Consider the following 6,000-nt stretch of genomic DNA (forward strand, 5'->3'; position numbering starts at 1 on the left):
TAGAGCAGAAGCAAATCATCCTTGACCCTGAAAGACTGCCTAAGATGAAGATACTCCACACAACAATTGATCCCTTTCTGGAGGTATCATCTATTGACCTGAGGCAATTGTATGTTTTAAAACAACCACGACTCCTGCTAGAAATAGTGTGTCCATTAGAATACTGAAATCGAGTGTCAGATGATGCAAGTTAAGTCCCAAGTATGATTTTCACTTCAATATACCACTTCCTCAATACATCCACAAACAGTGGTGAGGTACAGGTTGGCAATTGGCCATTTACAACATCAGTTAAATGAATCCTCACGTACAGTTTAAAATACTGTAATGGTTTGAGAGACATTTTATGAGCAGTTTATATTAGCAAATTAATTGAATGTAAGGGGCATATAGTGAATCATAAAAATGAAACAGTGGAGAAGGAATCCATCTGATCCGTTGTGCCTGTGCCAGCTCTTTAACAGAGCTATTCAATTAGTCCTTCCATATTGCTCTTTCCTCCTACCCTCAAATAGTCAGTAGCCATGTACTTCATTGCCTCTAGCAAATTCCAAACTGCAAAGAGGTATAACCAGTCAGGCTGCAGTTCCTGTTTGCATTAATCAGGTCACTGCTAACACTTACTCATTTCCCCATGGGCAACTGGAAGGAAGAGGGGGATCTATGGTTAGTGCAGACTAGCTTCTCCCTTCCAGGGCCTCTTTGACTTAGGCCATCGTGCTAATTTCTTCAGTTTGATCCATTTTTTGCATACATGAAGAAGGACAATTTGCAGGGTTGTGGGAAGGATTAGGGACAGTGGGGTTCATTAGATAGTCCTTTCTAAGAAGTGGCATATGGATATAAGAAAGTACAATGGGCCAAACGGCCTACGCATGTTAACTATTCTATGGCTTATGACTCGCAAAGGTTTAAGCTCTTTCAACTAACAACTGGAGTTTGATCACCAGTCATAAATCATGTAGGTCTATACCTGCTTTCCTGGCAAGATTAATCAGGTAATGTGATTGTTACTATGCCAACTGAAATCCATTTCCTTCCTCCCTGGGAACTCTGCCCCCTTGCAATGGGATTTTGTTCTAAGCATTGGCTTCCAATGAGTGACTGCAATGCTGAAGCTTCTGGAAAGTTCTTTTGGTTACGTGCACCCTCTGCTGGAAGCATTTCACCTGCATTCTGAAATCTATGCTTCACCACAGTGTGGAGCACGTAGCATGTTTAGTGTAGTGGGACTATATTTAAAAAAAAGTCCACCAGGAAATCAGATTGACATCCTTAGACAAAGGTTGAGACTGCATTCTTACGTGAATTGGGCGATGACTCCAGAAGACTTCACAGCCTCGTAGGCTTTTGTCAAGCATGAACACTCCCTCCCCAATTTATCTGTATGCCATATGATTTTGTTTTTATTATTGTTATGTTCTTCCTTCGTGTCTGTTCACAGCCCTTGGCACTACACCATGTGTTAGCTGAAGCAAGAAAGATTTGAATTTGTAGTCTTTCCTTCATGACTCCAGGATAATGCAAAGTATTGCAAACCAACAAAGATACTTTTGAACTGAAGGCATTATTATAATGAAAGAAACAGGTCAATTTACATATAGCAAGCTTCCACAAGCAGCAATAAGATCATGACCAGACAATCAGTTACAGTGATATTGATTGAGGAATAAGTATTGAGCAGGACACCAGGAATAACTCCCTTGCTTCATCCAACTGAGAGAGGACTTGTTTGTGCTTGTAATTTTATAAATAAGATATTGAATGTGGTAGCAATAGAGGGAGTGAAGAAGAGATCCAGCAGGATGTTGCCTGGAATAGAAGGCTGTGGTTATAAGGAGAAATTGGATAGGCTGGGTTCATTCTCACTGGAACGTAAGAGGCCAGGAGGTGCCCTTATAGAGGTTTATAAAATTATGAGGGGCATAGATAGGAGAGATAGAACATAGAACACTACAGCACAGTACAGGCCCTTCGGCCCACGATGTTGTGCTGACATTTTATCCTGCTCTAAGATCTATCTCACCCTTCCCTCCCACATAGCCCTCTATTTTTCTATCATTCATGTGGCTATCTAAGAGTCTCTTAAATGTCTTTAACATATCTGCCTCCACCACCTCTGCTGGCAGTGCATTCCACTCACCCACCACCCTCTGTGTAAAAAAAACTTACCTCTGACATCCCCCTTGTACCTTCCTCCAGTCACAAAATTATGCCCCCTCGTGTTAGCCATTTCCTCCCTGGGAAAAAGTCTCTGACTGTCCACTCGATCTATGCCTCTTATCATCCTGTACACCTCTATCAAGTCACCTCTCATCCTCCTTTGCCCCAAAGAGAAAAGCCCTAGCTCGCTCAACCTTTCCTCATAAGACATGCTCTCCAATCCAGGCAGCATCCTGATAAATCTCCTCTGCACCCTCTCTAAAGCTTCCACATCCTTCCTATAATGAGGTGACCAGAAATGAACACAATACTCCAAATGTGGTCTAATCAGAGTTCTATAGAGCTGCAACATTACCTTGTGGCTCTTGAACTCAATACCCCGAATAATGAAAGCCAATACGCCATATGCCTTCTTAAAAACCCTATCAAACTGCGTGGCAACCTTGAGGGATCTATGGATGTGGATCCCAAGATCCCTCTGTTCCTCCACACAGCTAAGAGTCCTGCCATTAATCTTGTATTCTGGCTTCAAATTTGATCTTCCAAAGTGTATCACTTCACACTTTTCTGGGTTGAACTCCATCTGCCACTTCTCAGCCCAGCTCTGCATCTAATCAATGTCCTGTTGTAACCTACAGCAACCTTCTACACTATCCACAATGCCACCAACCTTCATGTCATCTACAGACTTACTAACCCACCCTTCCACATCCTCATCCAAGTCATTTATAAAAATCACAAAGAGCAAGGGTCCCAGAACAGATCCCTGTGGAACACCACTGGTCACTGACCTCCAGGCAGAATATGCTCCATCTGCAACCACGCTCTGTCTATGGGCGAGCCAATTCTGAATCCACACAGCCAGGTTTCCCTGGATCCCATGCCTCCTGACTTTCTGAATGAGGCTTCCATAAGGAACCTTATCAAACACCTTACTAAAATCCATGTACACTGAAGTAAGACTCACTGGTCTGTAATTCCCAGGGTTATCCCTATTTCCTTTTATGAACAAAGGAACAACACTTGCCACCCTCCCATCATCAGGTACTACTCCTGTGGCCAGTGAGGACACAAAGATCATAGCCAAAGGCACAGCAATCTCTTCCCACGCTTCCCTTAATACCTTGGATATATCCCATCCAGCCCCGGTGACTTATCTATCCTAATGTTTTTCAGAAGTTCCAGCACATCCCCTTTCCTCATGTCGACATGCTGTAGTGTATCAGCCTGTTGTACGCCATCCTCACAAACGTCATCTCTCTCACTTGTGAATACTGAAGCAAAGTATATATTAAGGTCTTCCCCTACTTCTTCTGACTCTAGGCACGTTTCCTCTTTTATCCCTGATCGGTCCTACCCTCACTCTAGTCATCCTCCTATTCTTCACATACATGTAGAACGCCTTGGGGTTTTCCTTAATCCTACTCGCCAAGGCCTTCTCATGCCCACTTCTAGCTCTCCTAAGTCCATTCTTAAGCTTCCTCCCGGCTACCTTGTAACTCTCAAGAGCCCTGTCCGATCCATGCTTTCTGAACTTTAGGCAAGCTTCTTTCTTCCTCTTGACAAGTTATTCTACATCTCTTGTCAGCCATGGTTCCTTCACTCTACCATCCTTACCCTGCCTCAATGGGATAAACCTATCCAGAACACCACACAAGTTACACACTGAACAACCTCCACATTTCCGTTGTGCACTTCCCCAAGAACATCTGTTCCCAATTTACACTCCCAAGTTCCTGCCCAATTGCATGATGCCCCCTCCCCCAGTTAAATAATTTCCCATATCGTCTGCTCCTATCCCTCTCCAAGGCTATGGTAAAGATCAAGGAGTTATGGTCACTGTCTCCAAAATGCTCTCCCACCGAGAGATCTGAAACCTGATCAGTTTCATTGCCTAGTACCAGGTACTAGAAACTTTTAGTCATAGAAACTTTTTCCCAGGGCAGGGGAGTCTAGAACTGAAGGGCACAGGTTTAAGGTGAGAGGGGAGAAATTTTAAGCAGATTTGAGGGGTGATGAATATCTGGGACAAGCTGCCAGAAGCAGATACAATTACAACATTTAAAAGGCATTTGGACAAGTACTTAGATAGGTATGCATGGAGGGATTTGGGTCTGATGCAGGCAAATAGGATTAGCATAGATAAGCTTCATGGCTGGCATGACAAGGTGGGCTGAAAGGGCCACTTCCATGGTGTTATAACACCTCTGACAATAAAGGACGTCCTTGTTACCTTGTGCACTGAGAGTGAAGAGTGGGAACTGGACCCTCATCATTCTGACTCAGACATGCGTGCTACCATTGGTAATGTAATAATCCCTCATATAACTGCATTGTCAGATATGTACAGCCAATGCATTCCAACACAAAAACCACTTGGAGAGAAAAAAACTTGCACAATTTAATTCTTTGGAATCAGAGACATGTGCAACATGGAAGGAGGCCATTTGGCCCATCGTCTCTACACTTGCTAAAACTTAACATCTTGTATTAATCTGATTCCCCAGCAGTTGGTCCACAGGCTTGTACATAATGGTAGCGTGGAACATGAACGCAGCCTCTTTAAAACCCTATTCCTTTAGATTATATGAAATAACGTAATAATAGTTTCCCATTCCGGAAGACATGTTCCGGAAGGCTCACTCCCGAAATAACAACCTTGCATAACAATGCTTATCATCATAACTCTGGGTTTTCAAAGGAAATGAACAGTATTTTCGATATGCTGCGGTCATGTGAATGTTTTAACTCACTCGGGGCTCACCTTGCAGGGCGAGCCATTGCGGCCGCCATTTTGAATATAACGGTCGCCGCACGCGCCTCCATTCGAACGGCCGCGGCCGTTGGCCCCAGCAGACGCGTTGCCAGTGGCAACGGCTCGCGGACGACCCCCCCCCCCCCCCCACCCCTCTCGACGAAGCGGGACCCGGGCAGCTCCTAGCGGCAGCAGCCAGTATGGGCGGCGGTTCCATCACTCGCCAAGCTTCACGCACCCACACAAAACAAAAACTAACTACACGTTGCCTGATCGGCGAAGTGGACGCGGAGGTACAAATCGGAGCCTCCGGGGGGTCGAAGCGGCAAGCTGTCGGCCCAGCAAGGTGATGGCAAACGAAAGGTAGTGAAAGCTAATTGTTATACTGGTCTGATGTGAGAATGAATAGTCTATTTCCAGCCTGGATCCAACAGGTGGCTCCGTGGCGCAATGGATAGCGCATTGGACTTCTAGCGGTTGAAGTGATTCAAAGGTTCCGGGTTCGAGTCCCGGCGGAGTCGAATTCTTTTTGCATCCCCCTGACTATGCAAAGCATTAATAATTTTAAAAATGTATAAACATTCAAAATAGTCATTTAATTTTACAGGAATATTTTTAAAAAAACGTATTTTATAGCCTGCTTTGATTAAAAAAAGGAAAAGCAAATTTTTTTTATTGAATTATATTTATTAGATAGATTAGATTAGTTTTTATTGTCATATACACCAGGGTGCAATGAAATTCCTTGTTCGTCTGAAGCTCAGAGTAAATAGTGTACACGGTAATGATAAATACAACAATAAATACAGCGACCTGCGCAAAAGCAGCAGCATGGTGCAAAGATTGTAGTGCAATCTGAAGTCGTGCAGAAAGAAATGCTAAAGTGACAGTAATGGAATATAATCGAAAGAGGTAGAATAGTACTAGAACGTGGCAGCACCACTGGGAAGGGGATGTGAAACAGGTGATAAATAATACCTTTTAAAATATAAATTTATTTTTTTCTCCGGGTTTTTTTTCCCCATCTCTGACTGTGTTCCTTTATAAATCTCCCAAAAATGAGGGTTGAATAATATAACTTA

At 43.6% G+C, this 6,000-nt stretch overlaps 1 non-coding gene across 1 annotated transcript; it reads left to right on the plus strand.

Annotated features, from left to right (window-relative positions):
• Window positions 1–5,354: 5,354 nt before the first annotated feature.
• trnar-ucu (transfer RNA arginine (anticodon UCU)) lies at window positions 5,355–5,439 on the plus strand. The gene is given in 2 exon segments: window positions 5,355–5,391; window positions 5,404–5,439. It is a non-coding gene; the product is annotated as a tRNA-Arg (tRNA).
• Window positions 5,440–6,000: the final 561 nt, after the last annotated feature.

The sequence above is a fragment of the Pristis pectinata genome, chromosome 31 (genome assembly GCF_009764475.1).
Source record: "Pristis pectinata isolate sPriPec2 chromosome 31, sPriPec2.1.pri, whole genome shotgun sequence".
Lineage (NCBI taxonomy): Eukaryota > Metazoa > Chordata > Chondrichthyes > Rhinopristiformes > Pristidae > Pristis > Pristis pectinata.